The following is a 13,451-nucleotide window of genomic DNA, read 5'->3' on the forward strand; positions in this document are numbered from 1 at the left end:
GAGGGATAAGAATGGTAAAGTGAGGGAATTGTGTGTGGGAAGGATCAACAAAAAGTTGGAGTGACTCAGCAAGGTCAGACAGCATGACTGGAGAAAAGGAATAGGCAACGTTTCAGGTCAAGGCCCTTGCTCTGAGAGTCGGAGGAAAAGGGAACTTTGGCTAACCAACGAGATCATAAATGGAGTCAAAAGGGAAGTGTATGCAAGGTTTAAGAGGTTGGGATCAGACCATTGAGGAATATAAAGAAAGAAGGAAATAACTCAAGCAGCGATTAGAAGTGCCAAAAGAAACCATGAAAATTATTTGGCAAGTCTTATAAAAGAAAATCGCTATGTTTTTTATGCCTATATTAAAAACAAGAGAACAATCAGGGAGAAGGAAGGACCACTCAAAGGAGGGAATTTGGGCTTTGTCCAGGAATGTAGGTGAGGTACAAAACAAGTATTTTGCATCAGTTTTCACAATTGATGTACAAAGATGGACATAGAGGACAGTGAGATGAGTGTGGAGATTACTAATATGAAAAGAGTAGTTTAAGATTAAGAAGGAAGAGAGCATTAAGGTGGTTAATTCCCCAGGACCTGATGGGATTGATACCAAGTTATTGAGAGAAAAAAAAGAGGAGATTGCAGAAGCTTTGACAAACATCTTTGTGGTTTCCCTAGCCAGAGATGAGATTTGGGAGAACTCCAGGTGGCCAGGGGTGCTGGTTTTGGATAGGCACATGGATATGCAGGGAATGGAGGGATATGGGTTATGTACAGGTAGATAAGTGATGGTCTTGGCATCATATTTGGCACAGACATTGTGGGCCAAAGGGCCTTGTACTGTACTATTCCATGTTCAATGTTAATTGAATCCATTTCAAGGCTGAGATTGGCAGATGTTTGGATTTCTGGGAGTGAAGCATGATCACTCTTCCAGGCAGAAGAGTGAAATTGGGGAAAATACTTGAATTCAATGAGCTGTATGAACTACTGCTGCTCCTATTTTGTGTGAGATGAGCCGAAGATGCAGGGAGAGGGCTGGCAAGCTGTAGAGAGGGTGGTACACTTGTGTAGCTGGTAGAGACCTGGGTTCGAGCCTGACCTTGGATCGATTCTGTGGAGTTTGCATGTTCATGATAGCTGGAAAAAATAATGTCTTTGTTAAACTTAATTCTTGATTGTTTCCAAATGTCCACTTTTCAAAGAAAGATATTTTCATAATCCAGGGTTTAGGATGATAGATAAGCAAACGACCACGGGCCTGGGCGGTACAGAGAAAAGCCAATCCCTGGGGTAAAAGACCAGAGCTTTTGACACATCTGGCCTGAGACCCGGGTTCGATCCTGACCTCGGATGCTGTCTGTATCAAAGATTATAGAGGATGGTATGTATGGAGTTCAGACGATCTCCCTGTGACTGCGTGAGTTTCTTCCGGGTGCTCCAGTTTCCTCCCACAACCCAAAGACATTCTATAACTAAAAAAAGTTATACTAAGACCGCTCCCTCCATAACTAAAAAAATCTGGACTACACTTCTTCCCACCCTGCTTCCTGTAAGGACTCCATCCCCTACTCCCAATTCCTCCGTCTACGCCGTATCTGCTCCACGGATGAGGCGTTCCACACCAGGACATCTGAAATGTCCTCACTATTCAGGGAACGGGGGTTCCCCTCCTCCACCATAAATGAGGCTCGCACCAGGGTCTCTTCCATACCCCGCAACACTGCTCTCTCTCCCCATCCCCGCACTCGCAACAAGGGCCGAGTCCCCCTAGTCCTCCCCTTTCACCCCACCAGCCATCACATACAAAAAATAATCCTCCGTCAGTTTCGCCACCTCCAACGTGACCCCACTACTGGCCACATCTTCCCATCTCCCCCCATATCTGCCTTCCGCAAAGACCGCTCCCTCCATAACTCCCTTGTCAATTCTTCCCTTCCCTCTCGGTCCACCCCCTCCCCGGGCACTTTCCCTTGCGGCCGCAGCAGATGCAACACTTGTCCCTTTACCTCCCCCCTCAACTCCTTTCAGGGACCCAAGCAATCGTTCCAGGTGCGACAGAGGTTTACCTGCATCTCTTCCAACCTCATCTATTGCGTCCGCTGCTCTAGATGTCAGCAGATCTATATCGGTGAGACCAAGCGGAGGTTGGGCGATCGTTTCGCCGAACACCTCCGCTCGGTCCGCAATAACCTAGCTGACCTCCCGGTGGCTCAGCACTTCAACTCCCCCTCCCACTCCGTCTCCGACCTCTCTGTCCTGGGTCTCCTCCATGGCCACAGCGAGCAGCACCGGAAATTGGAGGAACAGCACCTCATATTCCGTTTGGGGAGTCTGCACCCCGGGGGCATGAACATCGACTTCTCCCAATTCTGTTAGTCCTTGCTGTCTCCTCCCCTTCCTCAGCTCCCCTGCTGTCTCCTCCCACCCTCCAGCCTTCCGGCTACTCCTCCTTTTCCCTTTCTTGTCCCCACCCACCCCCACCCCTGATCAGTCTGAAGAAGGTTTCGGCCCGAAACGTTGCCTATTTCCTTCGCTCCATAGATGCTGCTGCACCCGCTGAGTTTCTCCAGCTTTTCTGTGTAACCCAAAGACATTCATTTGGTTAATTTTCCTCTGCTAATTGTCCATCGTGTGTAGAGGGTAGATTAAAAAGTGGGATAACACAGAACTAGTGTGAGCTAGGCCGAATGACCTGTTTCCATGTTGTATCTCTAAACTAAAAACAATCTCTGGAAGTAAATGCATGCACAAGTCAAGAACACTCGCTTAAGCATAAGACAGTGAGTGACAAGCTTGATTAAGATAGTGACCGTCTGCAAACTGTAACTTGAATGAGATAGTGACAAGCTGCAAGCAACGTGCCCTGAAAAGACGGAGGCGTCCAGTTGAGGGATGGCTTGAATTCGCGTATCGTCAACCATGGACGCTGTACATCGTCCGATCGGGTCACAGATCTGGGGTGGAGCAGAGGCGGAGCTCGCTGCTTAAGCCAGGGGACTACCTCCACTTTCCCGAACGGGGAAGAACTGCAGATGCTGGTTTAAATCGAAGGTAGACACAAAATGCTGCAGTAACTCAGCGGGCCATGCAGCATCGCTGGAGAGAAGGAATGGGTGACGTTAGAAAGGTCTCGACCCGCTGAGTTACTCCAGCATTTTGTGTCTAGCTCCACTTGCCCTGGCTGTTGGCCCGGTCTTCGCGAGTGTCAAATGATTCATTCTGCGCCGCCGCCGCCGTGGGTCTATACCGAAGGAATCTCTCTCTCTCTCTCTCTCTGTCTCCACTTGCAGCAGATCAGGCGGTGGTGGCGGCGGCAGAGGCCGGACGGGCAGTCGGAGCCCCGGGTCGTGGTCCCCGCAGGCCCTGGCTGGAGTTTGGCAACAGCCGCAGCTTTGGGACTTTGGGGGGGGGGGGGGGGGAGAGAGAGTAGGCTTTGGGTGGTGAGTTCGGGCACGGTCCCGCCAGTGTTTGTGCCGCCGTGTTGCATCTGTACAAGGAACACGTACACCGCCACTCGGATACGAGACGTTCGTCTAAAATTCGCCCCACAGCTTAGCATACCATTTGCAAATCGTTCTCCTAATCGGCAGTTTCTCAAGATTCGCTCACGATACATTGAATCCTAAATAACACAATCTCCAACTGCGGAAACAGCTGAAATGTCGGACACCAAATCATATTATTAGTGCAGACAAAATAAAGGGAACTTTGTGCCTATTATCTCTTGAGTATGTCATCAGGAACGGGATTAGGAAGCCGAAGGTTGTTCTTTGACTATGATATAGGGAAAATAATAATAACCCATGGCTTCGAGAGATTGGCAGAAAGACGCACAGAGACAAGCTTAGAAATCGCAACCACATACTGCTTAGCAGGATTGATAGGATCCAGAGGGGAGCTTCAAGATAACGATTAAATCCAAAGAGACAAACTGAAAGAAATGAAAACACACTTTGAAATCGAGGAGAGCGCAATCTTGAGAGTTGTCGAAGTCTTTGAAAGAGAAAAGAGAGAATCCGCGGCAGAAAAGAAGTGGGCACGAAGTGCTGGAGTAATTCAGCGGATCAGGCTGGCAGCATCTCTGGAGAACATAAATGGCGAGACCCTTCTTCCTTCAGACCCCGGGTCCGGATCCCAAACGCCGCCTTTCCAGTATTCCAGTGTTTTGTGACCTTTTGTGTAAACCAGCACCTATAGTTTATTGTTTCTGCAGAAAAGAAGTATAATGTTCGTGCTCGGAGTGAATGAGTTGCAGCTTTAAAAACCCGGGCATTTATGTTTAGAGAGAGAGAGGGGGGGCGGGGGGGGGGGGGGGGTAGTCTGAGACAAAGATCTTATAGCGATAAGATCTTTGGTCTGAGAGCGAGGGTGGCATTTTATTTAGAAAGCGACACATGCGAAAGGCAATGAGCATTAAAGAAAAGACCAAAAGAAATGAGGCTCAGAGGAACACTCGCTTTGACACAAAGATAATCGCTCAGCATGATAGAGAGGGACATGCAAACGCAGAGGGACAGACGTGCACAACTGAGACGGGGAAGCTTAGAATAAAAAGAATGAGGTAGACAAGGTTAAGAGAGGCAAACAGATCAAATGATACAGCAGACTACTAACGGGAGACAATGGGGAAGCAAAGGTAAGAGACAATGAGAAAGAACCAGGGAATGTCAAGAATGATGACAAGCTTTAGAGAAAGACCAACAACCTACCGGAATGCTTCACACGTACAGCTACAGACGTTTGCATTTACACAGAGACAACTATCTAATAGTAATAAACAACATGCTGAAGGAACTCAGCTGGTCAGTCAGCATCAGTGGAGGAAAAGGATGGGTGATATTTGGAGTCCTGGTCCCAAAGGTCATCTGTCCATTCCCTCCACAGATGCTGCCTGACCCGCAGAGAGTCTCCAGTACTTTGTTTTATACTCAAGATTACAGCATCTGCAGGTTCTTGTGTCTCCAATATCTAATGGGACATGCATACTGAAGGGGACAGCTAACCTGAGGAACACGTGCAAATTGTCAGAGGAAGTAAAACTTGATGAAATGGGATACATAGAACAGTACAGCACAGGAACAGACCCTTCAACCCACAATGTCCGTGCCGAATATGATGGAAAGACCAATTCTTATCTGCCTGTGCATAATCCATGTCCCTTCATTCGCTGAATGCCCATGTACTTATCCAAAGTGTCTTAAATGCCAGTATTGTGTCTGCCTCCACCACCAACCCCAGCGGTACATTCCCGCACCAATCACACTCCATGCAAAAAAAATGGTTGCATACCTCCTTAAACCTTTGACCCTCACACATGAAACCAATGCCCTCCAGTATTTTATATTTGATCCTGGAAAATAGGTTCTGAGTGTCTACCCAATCTATGCCTCATATCTATAGAGTCCTCCTGCAATCTCTGTTCCAGAGAAAACAATCCAAATCCAAATAGGGCGGTCACGGTGGAACAACAGTAGAGTTGCTGTCTTACAGCGAACAGCGCCGGAGACCCGGGTTCGATCCTGACTATGGGTGCTGTCTGTACGTAGTTTGTACGTTCTCCCCGTGACCTGCATGGGTATTTCTCCGAGATCTTCGGTTTCCTCCCACACTCCAAAGATGTACAGGTTTGTAGGTTAATTGGCTTGGTAAATATAAAAATTGTCCCTAGTGGGTGTAGGATAATGTTAATGTGCGGGGAACGCTGGTCGGCGCGGACCCAGTGGGCTGAAGGGCCTGTTTCCGCGCTGTATCTCTAAACTAACTAATCTATCTAACCTCTCCCTAATACCTCCTAAACAATCCTAATCTATCCAACCTCTCCCTAATACCTCCTAATCGAGACATCATTATGGTAAACCTCCCTTTCCAAAGCCTACACATCCTTCCTGTAACAGGGTGACATAAACTGCGCACAATAACCTAATTCTTTCCTCCATCCCCTAAAAATATCACCCTTGCCCTGAAACCACAGTTGATGCAATGCTTATGGGACACCTCCTTTCAGTCCACAAGTGTGATCCACAGTTTCTGGTTATAAGTCATTTAAATTATTTTCCACTTCCAATCGGAGCACCATATCATAAGGCCCCAAAACTGCTTCAATGAAACTCCAAGCAAAGTTGAAAGATAACATCACACAAAGATAAAATAGACAAACTCCACACAGACTTCTTTCAAACAATGAACACGTTTCTTTTGAATTTCAAAAGATAAATCTGAAAATATGTACACATGTTTTTCCATTTTAAAAGGAACTTTGTTTTTGAGTCAGGATAGGGGTACAAGCTTAGGACTTCAATCCCTGGCTTTCAGACATAGGATAACATTTATAATATGATCACTCCAAATCTTTGCAGACAATGCAAGTTGTGTTAACATAAATATGAACAACAAACTGTATGTTCTTTTATCACAAATAATTTTGATATGCATCTGAATCCACAGCTGTACAACATCCAGACTTAAGGGTAAATGATGCAGCTGTTAATGTCTCCAGAATCCTTCACATTAACAGGTGGAAAATCACTGCTAAAAAGTATAAAAAATTAAAATGCATGTAAAGAAAATGTTTCTTTTTATAAGGCCCAACCACAATTGCTTTTAAAATGATAGTCTAAATATTGTTCTAACCCTCGCAGCAAGGACTTTCTATAAAAGATACCTCAAGATAGGTTTTAAAATACTAAGCAGGAACTTTTTTTAAAGAAAGGCACTTCTGCTCTCTTTCCTTTTTTCCCCCTGCAACACAACAATCATCACTGAAATGAGAGGGGTCTTGAATCCTACACCAGGTCTAAGATGGCACAAGCACTGAAAATCAAACCCCCGTATACTGTAAGTGTTGGGAATCTGAGCATGACTCGGCTCTGCTGTTCAACTCCAAATTCCAAGCTGTTAATTCTATCTCTATATCCACAGACACTGCCTGACCTGCTGAGAATTTCTAGTAATTTCTGTTTTTTATATCCAAGGTCAGGTAGTTCATTGCATTACTCGCACATAATGATTAACTTGTTACAATTTGCCCAGGGAGGTTTCTTTAGTCGTAGTTATTGAAGATTCTACAATTAAGCTTCCTATCTTTTCTTATGGCATAGAATAAGGCACTTCAGCCCATCAAGAAAATGGCAGCTTTCAGAGCAATCCCATTTCCTCACTGTGTAGGAAGGAACTGCAGATGCTGGGTTAACCCACTGAAGAAAGGTCTTGACCCGAAACGTTAGTCTGAAAAAGGGTCTCGACCCGAAACGTCATCCATTCCTTCTATCCAGAGATGCTGCCTGTCCAGCTGAATTACTCCAGCACCGTGTATCAATCCCATTTCCTCACACTCCATTCTCTCTCCAACCACCCTGATTCTCCAGCTAATTTACAGTTGATATTTAACCTACCACCAGACCCCTCTTGGGATGCGGCAGGAAATTAGATCATCCAGGGTAAACAGGGAGAATGTACAAACCCCATGCACAATCCCTTCTGATACCGGAGCTGCTTTTGTCCTAAAATTGAGGACTATTTGAAAATAGATATAGAACATTTTACCCTTTAAAAGGAAATTTGGTATAATAAGTCAGGGCAGAACATAAACCATTAGCCTTCAGACATAGAATGTTATTTATAATAAGATAATACAGTCACTCCAAATGTTTGTCATGTAGGCACATTTATTTTATGTTAATATAAAAAGTGATGACAACTCCAAATTGTAGATTACTTTGCAATCCTTTACAAATAGTTTGTATTTGTGTTTGAAACCTAAAGCTGTACTGTTTCCAAATATATCTGGAATTGAGTGATTGATTGATGCTTTATAGTCTTACTTGGTACAGTGGAATTCTTTGTTTTGCATACAATACACAAGTATGCAAAGTATACGGCGCCGCCAGAATTACAAAAATATTCAATATTGCCCTGATGGTCCCACTTCTTTCTCGCCGCCCCCGCCACCGAGTTCCTCTTAGTTCTCAGTGACCCCCCCCCCATGCCGGGTCCATCTTTGTCTCGGCAGCCTGGCACTTTCTCGGGCAACGGCTCTCTGAGGGCTCTCACCGATGTTTATAGAACGCAATATCTTTCCTTTCTTTCTATCGTAGCGAGGGGTACTAGAGTGATCAACATCTGATTCATTTTGGAGTAATGTTACAGATGTTAAGGTCGCTAGTATTCTTCAGTACAATAGGGATTGGCATAGAAGATTAAATTATGCATTTAGAAACTATTTTTATGGAACCCAAGAACACATCATTGCGGCACATTGTTTGAAAAATGGCACTCTTAAAACAAAAATAATTTTTCCAAAAGACTTCCAGCATGGAGTTTCTGGAAGATAAATCTCTTAAGGCATTGTTCTTCATGATTATGTATCTTTTTTTTTTTTAAAGCGAATTCTCCACAATTTTTGATAATGCACTTGCCACCTGATTTATCAGCCCTAATAGTTTAATACAATTACTAAAGGTGTTAACCAATAAAAAATTAAGCTAAATTCAAAAGCAACTATGTAAATCCAGGTCGTAGGAAAAAGAAAAGTATACGTGATAAGTTATATACCATTTATATACCATTGCAATAAAATACAATAGTGCATTGACTTGGGACTCTCAATGCCAATATATCATAGCCTTGGATTACAGTAAGTAAGCTTTGAACTTAATCCATGTTTCCAATAAGGTGCTATGGATCTTTAAAATATTAAATAGGTTATAATCCACAATCCATCGGATACTTAATTTATTCTTTTCACATGCATGCACTTCTGTTTATTTCTAGCCATGGGCAATAAATAACAGGAATTGTTAAGAATAAATAATTTGTATATTCATGAATATCATGCATTGTAATAAAATATTATACATGCATACAAATAAGGAGCAGGAGTAGGCTGCTTAACTTCAATCTTATTACACCCTTCAATGGTTAATCTGACTGTAACCACACCTCCACATTCCCATCTCCCCACGGGAACCTTTCATCCCTTTGCTTTCCAAGAATCTTTCGACTTCAGTTTCAAAAGTATTTACTCTATCTCCATTATCCTTTGAAGAGAAGAGTCCCAAAAACTTTCTGTCCCTAAAAAACTCTATGAGGAAAAAAAGGTACCTCACCTATGTCTTATTTAAGAAAGAACAGCAGATGCTGGGAAAATCGAAGATCGACAAAAAAGCTGGAGAAACTCAGCGGGCTACCTTCACCTATGTCTTATATGGGTGATCCCTTATTTTTAATCTGAACCCTATTTCTAGGTTCCTTCACAAAGGAGATATATTTGCCCAACACTATCAAGACTGCACAGGATCTGTTTCATTCAAGTCACAGCTCACTCTTTTAAACTGTGGTGTTTCAAACCTAGCTTGTTCAATCCTTCCTGTTAAGGGAACATACCCATTCTAATTATCAGTTTAATGAACCATCGCAGAACTTTTTCATCTTCTTTAAATAAGGAGACGAATACTGCTGCTCAGAGGAAACAGGGAAGGAACAAATGAATCTTTTGAATTGAGTGGTATGCCACAGGGATTGGTATTAGGGTCACCCAAGGTGGTTTCACAGCGTTCTCAACAAATGAGCATTCAATTCCCCCAGCAGTAAACAACCACATTCAGTGAGCTCTCTTAATTGCTGTACCTGCATTTGCAGCCTTTTGTAAACCATGCACCAAAACACCAGATTTTCTGCATATTAAAGTGTTGCAAACTCTCACAATTTAAATAATATGCTTCTTTTTCTATTACCGCCGTGCCACTGTGCAGCCCTTTAGTCGCAATAGAGATGTCTTCTCTCAGGTTTATGTCTCAGAATCCTCTGTTTGTGGTGCAAATCAGCTGTGGATTGGGCTGGAGATGTACAATGGTTAATTTCATTTCTATGGATCTTCCAACGGTTTCCCAGTGGGAATGCTTACATTCAGAACAGGCATGAGCAATAGCATCCCACTCAAACAGCACGGAAGTGCCAAAGCTCAACCTTCCACCTTATCTTCTACTTTGCATGAATGACAATTGGAAAGAATAGACTGCGGAAGGAATGGTTTATGTTTTGCATCCCTGCTCAGAGGGGATGAACTCTTAGTGTTGGCTTGGTTGAGCACCAATCCATATGACAATACAGAGCAAGCCATTGCGAACAGCTAGTGTAGATCTCGGACCCCTGCAGTCAGGAGATGGGGCTTCTGATATAAAACCATGCATGTGTCCAAGCGAGCAATTACACTGAATCACTGTGCAAAGGGTCCAGCAATAACTTAGATAAATGCTTCTGGAATTCTATTTTCTCCAAGTAATATGTTGGCTGACTTCATTCTTCAATGGAAGAACATCTCAAGGGCTGTTGACCAAATCCCCATACCTAATCTATGTTGGCTCCTGGAAAAATGTCAGAGACCCATCACGTATTTAACTCAGAGACCTACATGCTAAAGCAAACCTCTTCACATGCCCGAAAAACAAAACAGGAACAGATATTGCTGGAAATGCTCAGTCAGTCAGTCAGAGCCTGTGGGACGAGAGAAACATAGTTAACGATTAAGGCTGATAACCTTCAATGAAAGCTCGTTGAGCTGAAATGTGAACTGTTTCTCTGTGCTCGACTCAATGTATCTTCACCACTTTTCTGTTTTTATTGCTATGATCAGAAGGTTGCCCAGATGCAGTTGAGCATCTGCAAATTCAATGGACGTGGGTTTATGTAATGAGTTAACGGAGGAAGTAGCTGAGGCAGGCACTATTGCAACGTTTAAGAAATATTTAGACAGTTACGTGGATAGGATAGGGATATGAGCCAAACGCAGGCAGGTGGGACTAGTGTAAATGGGGCATGTTGGACTGTGTGGGAAAGTTGGGCTGTAGGGCCTGTTTCCACACTGTATGACTATGAATTTAATCCATAAAGTATTTTCCTCATTGGAAAACAGGAAAAAGAAGAAAACAGGAACAGAAATGACTGGAGATTCTCAATCAGCCAGGCAGAACCTACAGGACGAGTAGAAACTGCTACTTTCGCAGCCTACACTAGGGGCAATTTACAGAGGCCAATTAATTTACAAACCTGCAGGCCTTCGGAATATGGGAGGAAACCAGAGCACCCAGAAAAAAGTAACGTGATCACAATGAGAACGTGCAAATTCCACATAGACTGTGCCCAAGGTCAGGATCGAACCCAGGTCTCTGGTTCTGTGAGGCAGCAGCTCTACTGTGCTGCCACTGTGTGAAACTAAAGGATGGCTGCCAGGATTTGTGTGACTGGCTAGCATGTTTCTATCTCCAGGAGAAGTCAGCAAAATTGAAAAGGGAAAAAAAAGCCCTGATGATAAGTACTTGTGAAGGGTGACATTTCACAGCAGTGTATCATACCATTGATTTTTTTAACGTGTAAAATCAAATAAGCTGTAAACATTTCAAATCTAGATCTGGGAGTCACTGTTTAAAAGTGAACAATTTTTTTCCCCTCAGGAAGTCACTTGTCTTAGGAGATCTCCCACAAAGGGCAGTGAAAGTAGAAATAAGGAACTACAGATGCTGGTTTACTAAAAAAAGATAGTGTTTGAGTAACTCAGTGGGCAGGCAGCATCGCTGGAGAACATGGATAGGTGACGTTTTAGGTTGGGACCCTTCTTCGGAGGGCAGCATTGTGGCGTAGCAGTAAAGCTGCTGCCTTATGGTGCCAGAGACCCGGGTTCAATCCTGACCACGGATGCTGTCTGTATGAAGTTTGTACGTTCGCCCTGAGGCCGTGTGGTTTTCTCCGGTTTCCTTCCACACAACAATGAAGTACAGGTTTGTAAGTTAATTAGCTTTGGTAAAATTGTAAATTGTCCCTATTGTGTAGGATAGTGTTAGTGTATGGGGTGATCGCTGTTCAGTGCGGACTCGGCGAGCTGGGGGGCCTGTTTCCGTGCTGTATCTCTGAAGTCTAAAGTCACCTATCTATGTTCTCCAGTGATGCTGCCTGAGCCGCTGAGTTACTCCAGCACCTTGAGTCTTTTTTCTGCAGTGAAAGTAGAATTGTCTGACAGAGGTGAACAGACCAGAAGAGGTGGGCAGACCAGAAAGTTAAGTGGCTTGCCCCGCTACTAATATATGCACTCATATCTGTGTTCATAAACATTTTACAGAATGTGAATAAGTAGTGTTCATTTCAGTTAAACTGTACAGAAAAAAATGGCCTATGTCTTCAAATTCATTCAATGGAAACATCTTTTCAAACCAGAATTCTTCAATCAATGACATTGACAAAGTGGTGTTAAAAGTAGGGCTAAAACATCCTCCTTGTTGACTGACCTAAGGCAAAGTAGTTTTAAACTGTGGCAAACCAGAGAAAAAAAACATCAAAGCACTTCACCAGCTCACAAATGACACTGATTCATTCATCCATTCAGTACAGCAGCCCTTCACATTTTATCCCACTGTCTCACTCATTTATCCCACTGTCTCACTCATTTTATCCCACTCCTATCTGTGTCTGTTGCAGCAGAGATTGCAACAGGGTTGCTGTCAATTGCAAAATCTACCAGGACGATTCTGCCCAGGGATAACCACTAATATATATCCAAATGTGGCGACAGCAGTAGAGTTGCTGCCTTACAGCACCAGAGCTTTGGGTTAGATCTGTATGGAGTTTGTTCGTTCTCCCCGTGACCACATGTGTTTTTTCCAGATGCTCTGGTTTCCTCCCACACTCCAAAGACGTACAGATTTGTAGGTTCATTGTAGCGTGTAGGATAGTGCTAGTTACAGGGTAATCGCAGGTCAGCATGGACACGGTGGACCGAAGGGCCTTTGCCACGCTGTATCTCTAAATTAAATTAAACTAGACTATCAGCTTTCATACGGTGTAGGGAGGAACTGCAGATTCGGGTTTACACTGAAGATAGACACAAAATGCTGGAGTAACTCAGAGGGTCAGGTAGTAACTCTGGATAAAAGGAATAGGTGATATTTCGGGTCAAGACCCTTCCTCGGGCCAGGAGTCAGGGGAGAGGGAAACCAGAGGTGTGAAAAGGTACAGAATAAATCAGAGCCAGCACCGATGACCAAGAATGTTTAATGAACAAGTGAAAAGACTAACAGCGGATATGGAGGTTTCCATTTTTAATTCCCCAGGAACATTATAAATAGATTGGTGTAAAAGAGGGGAATAAAATTGTTAACACAAGGTTTGGAGAGACCACACAGCACAACTGCAAACTGTACTGGGATCAGCTATCGCCCAACACAAGACCCACAACAAAGGGCATCAAATAACAATACCCGTGGCTGACTTTGTCTTTATGCCCTGACCGTTTTTGAAGTTAATTCTGTGGAGTGTTAATTTTGTACTGCGAGGCAATTGCTTGGTTGTAAATTGTGGATCTCAAGTCCAAACAAATATATTTCCTCAAATAAATCATACATTTTAAACACATGATGAGTGATTCTGGATGAAAAGCTTCAGAGAAGCAGTTCTGATGTTAAGCTTGAACCAGA

This window comes from Leucoraja erinacea, chromosome 16, assembly GCF_028641065.1.
Source record: "Leucoraja erinacea ecotype New England chromosome 16, Leri_hhj_1, whole genome shotgun sequence".
Classification (NCBI taxonomy): domain Eukaryota; kingdom Metazoa; phylum Chordata; class Chondrichthyes; order Rajiformes; family Rajidae; genus Leucoraja; species Leucoraja erinaceus.